Here is an 11,969-nt window from a genome sequence, read left to right as displayed (position 1 = left end):
AATGAACTAAGTGCAGGAAATCTTTTCAACTCTCACTTCCTACAAGCATTTTGAAAGCTATCATTCTTCTTATTAACTCAGTATCTCTCGCTGTTTGATTTCTTTGCTTGTTGCTCTGAACTATTGAGAAAGTTCACTCACCTAAATAAAGATCATTTATTATGGTGCAATATTTTCTAATTAATGCTGGATGATGATGAAAGAACATTTTACTTTCTTTCTTTTCTATTTTTTTTTTCGGTTATGGAACTCGAAAGAAAGAAAATAACTCAAATAAAATTACAACATAATAAAATAAAATAAAATATAGTAAATTTTAAACACAAAATTAAATTAATTTGAAATTGTATTTTTCAACGCGAAGCTTGGATTTCGTTCCGTTTTAATAGTATTCGAAACATTAACTACTGAAAGAAAGAAAGAAAGAAAGAAAGAAAGAAGATGGAGAGAGAGAGAGAGAGAGAGAGAGAGAGAGAGAGAGAGAGTAGTAAGAAAGGACTAAGAAAGAAATATATTAAGAGAGAAAGAAAGTAAGAAAGTAGAGAAAGCATAATAAATGGATGTTTCTATACTGTATTTTGAATTTACTGGACCCTTTAAGAAGAGAATATTATCTCAGTATTGTCGAGATAATTTCGATTTAGGCAAAGCTGTAAATATTATAGTTAATCGATGTCGGCTAGATATACACAGTCTGTGGACATTGGCTTAATAGATACTACCTGTTGATATTGGGAAATAATGGCAAGATAGTCTATAGACCTGCAGATAAAACTATACGGTGTAGATGTTGATTAAATTATGCCATAGTCCCACGATGGAAATCATTGACTGTTAATTGTCTATTAAATAAGCAATGTCTATATAAATTATCAGCTAGATAAGAACAATGTGTAGATACTAAGATTGTTTTAAGTCAGTAAAAGGAGCCTCCAGAGTGGTTGTTTGATATGCAAGAAATAACAAATATTCCTCAAATCACGCACACACTTCTCTTTTAAAAGAATAGACACGTTAGATGTTTTACTAAATGTGTCGTGTCTCAAAAGAAAAGAAAGGAAGAAAGAAAGAAAAAAAGAAGCAAAGTCATTCGAACAGTGATGGTCACTGTTCGTATGACTTTTAATCGTCTTTAAAATAAAGAGACATATTGGATAGAAAGACAACGTGAGAGGGGAAGAGAAAAGGGGAGAGAAGCACTGCATGAATGTAAGCTTGTAAGTATTGTTAGATTTTAGTAAAGGCTTCAAACCTTCTCAGTTGGCCAACTATGGAACCTCACCGTGTTGAGTTAACCTGCTAGCAACAGCAGCTTCTGTCTTAAATGAGAAAGTATAAATTCGATAAAATATTCAAGATGTATTAAGAAAAAAACAAACAAAAAAAAGACTGGGTGGTCATAGACGACTCCCGTCTTTTTTATTTATTGTTTTTTTGTTATTGTTGACCGGACTCATTGAAATCAAGCCTCAATTATTATAGCTCGCTCAATACATTATGTTGAGCTCTTGAACCAGAGACATTGATAGTAATTATCAGTAAAATTGCTTCTTGATATTAAACAAAACTTAAAAACAAATTGTTGTTATTATTTTCATTGACCTCAGTGGGATTGAGCCAAGAACACAAAGAACGGCAACAGTAAAAGTAGTATCATTTTTAAAATGTCACAAAAATAAAGTGCTAGATAAACTGTATGGTTGATTTAATTGACTAGGAACTCTCACCAAATTTGTGGGCCTATAACTATTCTAGCAATCAAGGGTGATGAACTGGTAGATACTTCCACGGATTTGTCCCAGGTCATTACATTTTAATTTCAAATACTACTCCAGCTAACTTTATCTTGCATCTCCTCTGGGATCGATTAAGTAAAGCACCAGTCAATTAGTGTGGTCAATGTAATCAAATAACTCCACTACCTTCAGAGTTGCTGGTCTTGTGCCTGGCAGAAACGTTAGCAAGCCGGGCGAAATGCTTCGCGGTATTTCATCTGCTGTTACGTTCTGAGTTCAAATTCCGCCGAGGTCGACTTTGACTTTCATCCTTTCGGGGTCGATTAGATAAGTACCAATTACGCACTGGGGTCGATGTAATCGACTTAATCCCCATGTTTGTACCCTCTATGTTTAGCCCCTTGTGGGCAATAAAGAAATAATTATTATTTTACATTATTATTATTGTTGTTGTTGTTGTTTTCTAGCTGTTTTCATCCCTCATGCATCATAAAGCACCCGCCCGCCAGTTAAGCAGCAGATTTAATTAACTAGTCCTTCCCACTAAATTTTGTGAATACTTTAGAAATTAGGGGAAATGGAGTGGTAGAATTTTTAAAGTGTTCGGTGTTCAAATCCTGCCGAGTTTGGTATTGGATTTAAACTTGCAGGGATCAATAAAAGACATCTCAGTGAAGTTCTTATACTATAAGCCCGACAAACAGCTAACTTTGTTGTCAAACGCTATAAGAAGTTCCCGGATTAGTTCTGTAGCGCACCAACAGATGACAGCACACAGTTGCGTTCACAGTGAGAGCTAGTTGTGACATTCATGAGGCAGTGTGACAAGAGACATCGCTGTGTTTACTTCACAAGTTGTAAAATTTGTGTTTTGGTGTAGTTTGCGATTTTGTCATGGACAAGAACAAAGTGTCGACGTGAAATTTTGCGTTAAACTTGGGAAGTCTGCTACAGAGAGATTTTTTGAACCAGTTGAAGACATGCGAGATGTCGAAATATTGTTCACTAGATAAATGGCATTCTTCTTTTAATTTTGACTCTATATCTTCAGGAGGAGTTACCTCAATCCTGTCTGTATTATTATTATTATTATGTGAGAGAGCAGTGCATGCCATCAAAGTGACACTGGGGTAAAATATACTAAGCCCAGTATACCCATCGTGACTACCTGTCTGATAAGAGTACACCAGGCACATGCATCACTATCATTATTATTATTATTATTATTATTATTATTATTATTATTATTACTATTATTATTATTATTATTATTATTATTATTAGTAGTAGTAGTAGTAGTAGTAGTAGTAGTAGTAGTAACTGTAGTAGAAGTGGTAGTTGTAGTAGTAGTAGTAGTAGTAGTAGTAGTAGTAGTAGTAGTAGCAGTAGCAGTAGCAGTAGCAGCAGCAGTAGTGTAGTAGTAGTAGTAGTAGTAGTAGTAGTAGTAGTAGTAGTAGTAGTAGTAGTAAGGTGATGAACTGGCAGAAACGTTAGCACGCCGGTCAAAATTCTTTGCAGCATTTCATCCGTCCTTACGTTCTAACTTCAAATTCTGACGACGTTGGCTTTGTCTTTCATTCTTTTGGGGTCGTTGAAATGAAGACCAGCTCCGTACCAGGATCGATGTTAATATCTACTCCCCTCCCACAATTCTCTCTACTATTGGCCTTCTCCCAATAGTAGAAAGAATCATTATTATTATCATTATAATTATAATTATTATTATTATTATTATTATTATTATTGTTCAGTAGTTTTATTTTTATAACGTGCTTTCACTTCACTACCGAGCGCAGCTCTGTGCGCCTTGGGTATGTGCTGTGGTTTGCTGTGGTGCTCTTATGTTTACTGTATTGAAAGTGTTTTGCGTAGGATGTGTGCAGTACCCAGTAGTGCAATTTTCTGTATGTTATATATATTTGTAAGTCCTGGTGTTTTTGTTATGTATTTGTCTGAATATTTTTTTATTATACCTAAGGCACCTACTATGATAGGAATTGTTTCTGTTTTTAGACTCCACATTCGAGTTATCTCTATTTCCAAGTCTTTGTATTTTGAAAGTTTTTCCATTTCTTTTAGAGAAACGTTGTCATCTGCTGGTATTGATACATCAATTAGAAAGCATTTTTTTTCTTCATGATCTTTGACAACTATATCTGGTCTGTTTGCCTTAATTTCTCTATCTGTGTGTATTGGCATATCCCAGAGTATGGTTGCTTTCTCGTTTTCTGTGACCTTTCTGGCGTGTGTTTATACCATCTTTTTTCTGTTGTTATTCCATAGTGTTGGCATAGCTTCCAGTGTATATAGGTCCCAGCTCTGTCGTGTCTGTGAATATATTCCTTCTTAGCCAGGACTGGGCAGCCAGAGATAATATGATTTCTTGTTTCTTGTCCATCTCCACATATTCTACAGTTACTTGTTATATTTCTTTTCATTATGTGTTTTTGGTAATTTATTATTATTATTATTATTATTATTATTATTATTATTATTATTATTATTATTATTATTATTATTATTATTCAGTTAGTTAGTTATTTTGAAAACTAAGGTTGTTATTTGATAGAAGTGGTAAAAGGTAAAGTAATACTCCGCTCGGTATTTAGAAATTCCCCTTTCCAGTTCTGAGTTCAAATCCCTCCCGGATCAGTTTTGGTTTCATGCATCCCGAGTCAATAAATTAAGTGTCCGTCAATAAATTTTTTTTACCTCACTCCACCACCTTTATGGTCTACTGAGAATGCTAAAATAAATTGCCATTATGTTTGTTGGGAGACACTAGCTGAACTTGCTTCCCAGCATTACTTCAAGGTCACAGAGTTAAAGACAAGGAAATCTGCAATTCTATGGTGTTCACGCCATTTCTAATAGCATTAAAAGAATAAGTGAAATGAAATGGTTTCAACCAGAAATCAAAACCGTTCACTAGAAGTTTTCCCCGTGCCTGCCTCAGCAGTATGAAGTACCAGTATCAAACATTAACCTCAATCAACCTTATTTATTAGTCTTCTCTCCCTTCATTGTCTCTGAGTATTTATCTTCCCATCTGGATCACTGGAAACTTCAAATTCAAGTTCTTCTCAAGCAATGTTATATATTAAAAAAATTAATCTCCAAAGTTGTCGTCTTGTGTTGTAATCTCTTTAAATCTTTTAATCTTTCTGAATTTTTATCCATTTCGTTCCCAAACTCAGACCATAAGCATACGTATTTAACTCACTCCACTGCAATTGAAGAAATAAATTGGGACAGATGGAAGCAGAGAACGGTAAAATACTAAAGAAATTCAAAGATAGTGGAAAGAAATCTTTAAAGAAAATACTGAGCAAAAGAAGAAGGAAAAGAAGGAAACAGGTAGTAAAAGAAAAATAATACTGTGAACTTTAAATTCATTTCAATGAGTTTATAGAAAATCTTTTCTTCAGTTAAAGTGATATTTTTTTACATTTTTTTTATCATTCCTGCGTTGTAGTTTTATTTATTAATTTTTCTTATTTCGAATATTATTTTTCATTTTTTTTTTTCTTTTAGTTATTCACATCTCGCCATTAGCTTTGAATATTGTTTCTTTCTCAAGTGGTCTTAGATTCTTCAGAGGACTTGATCTTGAAAGAGCTGTAATGTTCTTTAAGAAGAAATTGTGAAGCTGGTATGAGGATCTAAGAAACTGTGTTCGCGATTAAGGAGAAGACAGTTAAACAATTGTGGGCATCTAGGAAAAAAAATAGACAGGAAGTTTACAATGAGCAGTGTTACCTTGGAAACAAAAGAAGAGACTACAAATCGAGATGTAAGCATTGAGAATTTAAATTTAAAGCAATGTTGTTGAAATGAGATGAGTTTTCAAGAAATTTTCATGCGTTAACAACGATTTTCGAGTAGCCATATTAGTAATTTAGCTATCTGAGAAAAATCAGAATGAATGAACAATAAAAAAAAGAAAAAAGAAAAGAAAAAGGAAAGAGAGATCGTATTTAATTTTAGTTATCTGTGATAGTTTTTGCTGATATCGTTAAAACCAACTTTGTGGAATACCCTTAGTTCCTTTTAGCCTCATGAGTCACTTTTTCTTAACAAGTTGAGTTTGAAAGTGCTTCTTTGCGTCTACTATTTTGTTGGAACAAGACAACGCCAACTTCGTGAAAACAGAACATAGAGATGAGAGCTATTGAGCAATATATTCTCCATATGTATATTCACCTCATCTTCTATAGAAAATTCTAAGCAAGCTTTTTTATATTACTTTGTCTATAATAATTGTAAAATGCATGCTTAGAATACAATAATACAATAATAATTTTCCAAAATATTGATTAGGTCAGGCCTCTACAGTAAATTGACAGAATGAAAAATAACGTCATTTTCATTGAAATAATTATAAGAATTATTTGTGATATTTAAAAAAAATATTCTCATCTATACTTTGTTTCGAACAATTTAATACATAGCCAAGTATTTTATTTCCCTGCGTGTATAATCTTACTGTTCAGGATTCTAGCTGGGACAATTTACTTATAAACTAAGGGTACATGCGTTAATGGAATAATGGATAAGAGTTTTTGTGACAGTTTAGAAATAATGGTTTCTAGTACGACATCCAGACTGGTACTATGTTAGTATCGAGGAATAAAACACTCGATGTTCGAAGATCAAACTAATCAAAACACTTGTATTTTAACATTGTTCTTATCTATTGATGAACTTAATAGCTTGATGAAATATAATTTTATTAATAGTAAATCAGTTCAGACATTTACGAATACAATTAATGATTTTCATTGATCGGTTTCTAAACGTGTAAAACTTCAACGGTACTTTCATAGAATATTGAAGGCACTTGTTAATTTCACAAGACCATCACTCTGTGAATGGAAAGTTTTACTTCGGTCTTGTTGGAAGAGCAAGGCCTATTGTGACTGTAGAAAATAAAATGTGACAGCCTCAGCTACAGTGACTTCATTTAAAGGTGCTATCTGCCAGTCTTGCTTTTTTTCGTCTAATTTCCTTTACTTTTTCAGCAATCCTCAGCCTCTCCCCTCATTTTTATAAACCCGTTTGTTTCCAGTTTGCAATCAACGGCAATGTCCTCCGACCATTTGATATTTGTGTAATGAGACTTTATATCTTTCTTGCGGAAAGGGATGAGTAAGTCAATTGCATTGACACCAGTATTCAACTGTTACTTATTTTATCGACCCCTGAAAGAGATGACATCAAGGTCTGCCTCGGCGTCATTTGAACTCAGGACGTGAAGACGGATGAAATGCCTCTAAGCAATTTTGTTCGACATGCTAACGAGATTCTGCTAGCTCGCCGCCATCATCACTCTGTTTTATATTAAACAGGAACGGATGAAATGAACGTCACTAACTTTAATAGTAGCTCACTTTGCATATTGTGAAAGCAAGAAAGATCGTAAGTTTTTTTTTATGCACTTGGCGATAATTGAAACTTCAAGTGAGGACATTGAGGAAGTTAAGAGGGGTATGGTTAATATGGTAATAAGTAATATTTGAGTAAAATTAATATACATGAGAGACTATACACACACACACACACACACACACACACACACACGCATATATATATATATATATATATATATATATATATATATATATATATATATACAAATGTATATATATGCATATGTATATACGTGAATTTATATATATATATATATATATATATATATATATATATATATATATATATATATATATATATATATATATACATATATATATATATATATATATATATTTGTGTTATATGCATCACTATCAATCTACGTATATATATACTTATGCATACTTGTATGCATGTGTGTGTGCATATATATAACTGTATAACACACATACGGGTGCATGTATACATATATATATATAAAGAAATACATGCAATCGCAAGCATATACATGCTCACAAAACACATATCTTCACTCACTTTCTCTCTCTCACGCATACACACATAGACATACACGCACACATACACATGTATATATATATATATATATATATATATATATATATATATGCAAAACATAACATCCTTATTCATATATGCATATATTTTACAAATATAAACAGTGTACAACTAACAAACACGCACATTCAAGTATACATGTATATTCATATATTCGTATACGTCCGTATGTATGTGTGCGGGGTGTGGGGCTGTATGTGTGTATGTGTGTGTGTAAGTGGGTGTGATATGCCTATATAAAGCTGATAGATGTAGTGATATGAATATATTAAAAGTTATAAGAAATTAAGGCCTAAAAATAATATAATATGATATAATGCAAAATAATGGATCAAAACTTGCGTATAATAAAAAGCGAATAATGAAATTTGCGATAAACGTAACGTTGTATATAATATTTCAGTTAGTGTTAAACAGTAAAGATATATTAAGTTTAAGTTTAAAATTAAACATATAAAATAATATAGAATAATATAGAATGGTATAATGGATCAGAATATGTGTTTAATAAAAGGAAGATAAAAATCAATTAATTTGCGATAAAGGAACCGTTGTACGGGAAAGGTGGGGAGAGCGAATATGTGGGATATAGTGAATATTGTAGTAGGTGATAAGTGAGAAAAAAATTATAATTGGGAAACACACGTACGCACACTCATACTTCCACACATATTTACGCATACATACGTAGAGATTTATGCATACGCATACACATTAGACGCAAAATTGCTCAGGTACATATTTATACACCTGAAATGCATAAAAATGTACATGCATGTACATGTATACGCATGCATACACAAGCTCATATATGCATACAAATATATATATATATATATATATATATATATCCATATATATATATATATCAAAATATATCTGCACACAAACACACACATACGTTAATAGATATATGTATGTATGTATGTATGTATGTATGTATGTATGTATGTATGTATGTATGTGTGTATGTATGAAACTATTGCAATGTAAAAGACATTGATGAAATTAAATATAAAAGGTAAAATCATATATGGTATGATATAATGCAACAAGCCTTGTATTTCATAGAAAGAAAATAAAAATAAAAATCCATCAATTATCGTTATGAACAACTGATAGTTTTAAAATCTTTGTAAGTCATAGAAATGTTGTGCGCAAGCAGTGATAAGCTTTCATAGTGTTTGTTGAATAGGGAAAATGGGGAAATGAGTAAAAACTTTGTTTGAAATGGTTTGATATCGTGTCGATATAGGCCTTGGAAACACGTTCTGTCTAGACATTTCATACGTGGAAGACATAATCTCTCTGTCAAAATTTCAAAATATTAAGCTACCTTTTTTCCATGTATTTCCTTGCTGACATTTTGGCATACAGATATAAGTACATCTACGTAGGTACAGTGACTAGAATGTACTTTAACTTTCTTGATAACAGCCAAATGGGCATTTATATCCTATCAGGTGAAAAATAATGCGAGATAAATAGTGGGGTGCTTTAGCGAGGTCTATTTTTCTCGTCTGAAAAATATTAATTCATTCTACCAGAGACAAATTGTTTGGTATCTTCACCCATGACGTTCTAGAAATCCAGCACTCTTGGACATTTTATATCCAGACATTTTCTCATCACAACACTCATGTCCTCTACATAACTTGATTACAAACCTCCTTTCCCCCAAAGTACACTAAATTTCATTTATGCTTGTCCAACTTCATATAAACCATTGGGTATGATCTCAATTATACAAGCACATGAAACGGTGCAATCAGGTCAAGAAAACGGCACTACAAAATTTAAACGCATCACTAGCATTTCCTTGTCTTTAATTTTTTTTTCCTACTATAACCATCTGAAAGCCACCCGAAATGTATATTACGTAAATTGAAATTCCAGCTTCAGCTGTAAAGATTTAAAGCTTCCAATTTCTTCTTGTCCTGCATTTTTCTAGGTTCTATTAATTTAGAAGATATGCAGACAGACATACACACATGTACACACGTATATATCTATCTATATATATATATATATATATATATATATATATATATATATATATGCATACAAGTATGCATATATACATATGCTTATATACATAAACACACAAGAATTCCTGTATATACGCATATATATATATACATAGAGAGTGAGAGAGAGAAGGGAAGAGATACAATTACATACACATGTACACCGTACATGCATAATTTCAAACACATACTTAATACATTGTATAATTCCAAATATATACTTAATACATTCATTCATTAAAAAAAAGTATTATCATATTTAAGGTATGTGTGGATAAAATCAATACTTGTATTTATGATCTGATATTGATATTTATTAATTTACATGTCAAAAGAATCTTATGACCACTTCATTTATTTCTTCAGTGCAGACAACGAATCAACTCACTGGAGCTATTTATAAAATGTCGCCTTTTTCAGACATTACAACTGTTTGGCTCATCTCATCTTCTTACATATTTCCATTTATATATTTCCTCTGCTCTCTTTCTATACCATTTTTAGAATTGTACAAACATATCTGCAAGAATTTTCTCTAAATGCAACCAAAAACATGTCAGTTTTATTTCTGCTGACTGAAAACAAAACAAAAACAAAAACAAAAGTACAAAGATGAAATGATGACGATGATGACTATAAAAATGATGATGATGATAATGATGATGATGATGATGATGATGATGATGATGATGATGATGATGATGACGACGATGGTGATGATGATGATGATGATGATGGTGATGATGATGATGATAAAATACATGAAATAAAAATACAAGAAACAGTTAAACGAAGAGAGGGTTTTGTTATTTCAATTCCAGATGTTAAGGAGCTCGAGAACTTATGAAATAGTCGAATATGATGAGTGTTGGTCCCTTTAACAAGGCATGCTGATGATATTTTTATGTCTTTACACCTTTTAAAGGAGCTGGAGAAAAGATCAGAATCTTTTATAGGAACGGAGAAAGTCCCAAAACTAAAATTCTGACGTAAACATATTAGAACGATTTAAGGTGAGGTAACTCTAAAGAAATAATAATAAGAAGAATAGACAGAAAAATCGCTTTTCACAAATCTGCTTTTGCCATTAATATTCTGAGGAGCTTTCCAAGATGATTCCGTCAAAAGTACGAAGCAGGAACATCCAGCGACTGAGGTATGGTATACGTGTTGAAGGCTTTCGAAAAGAAGGGACTATTACAATGTACTTACAAATGACATGACAGATTTAAGGCATGGTTAAATAGTCACTGACATGGTTGGGAAATAAAACCTCATGCTGTTCTTTCTGTTGTTATGAAACTCAGTAGTTTCCTGGCGTATTTAAGCATAAGCAACAATGCGTGCATGTGTGTGTTCGTATGTGTGTATGTGAAATATGTGCATATGTGAAGTGTGTGTATGTGTTTGTGTGTTTATGTGAAGAGTATGAGTGTGCGTGTGTGTGTGTGTGCATGTTAGTGTGTGTGTGTATGTGTGTGTGTATGTGTGTGTGTGTGTGCATGTTAGTGTGTGTGTGCGTGTGCGTGTGTGTGTGTGTGTGTGTGTGTGTGTGTGTGTGTGTGTGTGTGTGTGTGTGTGTGTGTGTGTGTGTGTGTGATTTTAGTCACGCAGTTATTTCATCAATATCGATTGCTGAACAGTTAATTTGTGGAATCTAAAGAAACAATATAGATTTTTTAAACACAAGCATATATACATACAGACAGTCATGTACACACACCGTAAATGATGCCTTAAAACACACTCATAGAGGTATTAGTATGTTTTAAGCTTAAAATATATAATTTCAGTAAAGTGGTGTCAGCAGAATTCTTAGAACGCAGGACAAAATGCTTAGGGGCGTTTCATCAGTCATAACTTTTTAAGTTCAAATTCCGCCGAGGTTGACTTTGCTTTTCATTCTTTCGTGATCGATAAAATAAGTACCAGTTGACTACTGGGATCGATGACTTAAAATCCATTGGCGCTTTACTTTTTATATGCTTCACTTAAAGTGCTTCATATAAACAAATGTAAAGGAGGTCAAACTAAACTAAATTAGGGTATTTTGTCATCTATAATCAAACAAGGGGCACGAAGTAAGTTTTATAATATTGTATAATGCAAGGCAACGAATCAGTAGAATCGCTACAGCGTTTGATAGATAGCTGTGAAGTTTTTTTGTTCTGACGTTCTGCACTCGGAGTTCGAATTCAGCAAAAGTCAAAAATACATT

The 11,969-nt window shown here is 32.6% G+C and overlaps 1 long non-coding RNA gene across 6 annotated transcripts in view; it reads left to right on the top strand.

Moving 5' to 3' along the window:
• Positions 1 to 10,765, top strand: part of LOC106869856 (uncharacterized) — a 63,964-nt gene extending 53,199 nt beyond the window's left edge. The window contains exons 5-8 of one of the 6 annotated variants that reach the window (XR_016241136.1): positions 4,934 to 5,093; positions 5,271 to 5,529; positions 7,085 to 7,154; positions 10,256 to 10,765. This is a non-coding gene — a long non-coding RNA (uncharacterized LOC106869856). The remainder of the gene's footprint in view (positions 1 to 4,933; positions 5,094 to 5,270; positions 5,530 to 7,084; positions 7,155 to 10,255) is intronic. The other 5 variants (XR_016241137.1, XR_016241135.1, XR_016241138.1 and 2 more) reach the window with 5 other exon arrangements.
• Positions 10,766 to 11,969: the final 1,204 nt, after the last annotated feature.

Source organism: Octopus bimaculoides, chromosome 3, assembly GCF_046866305.1.
Source record: "Octopus bimaculoides isolate indiv1 chromosome 3, ASM4686630v1, whole genome shotgun sequence".
Lineage (NCBI taxonomy): Eukaryota > Metazoa > Mollusca > Cephalopoda > Octopoda > Octopodidae > Octopus > Octopus bimaculoides.
This window is presented reverse-complemented; position numbering and strand designations above follow the sequence as displayed.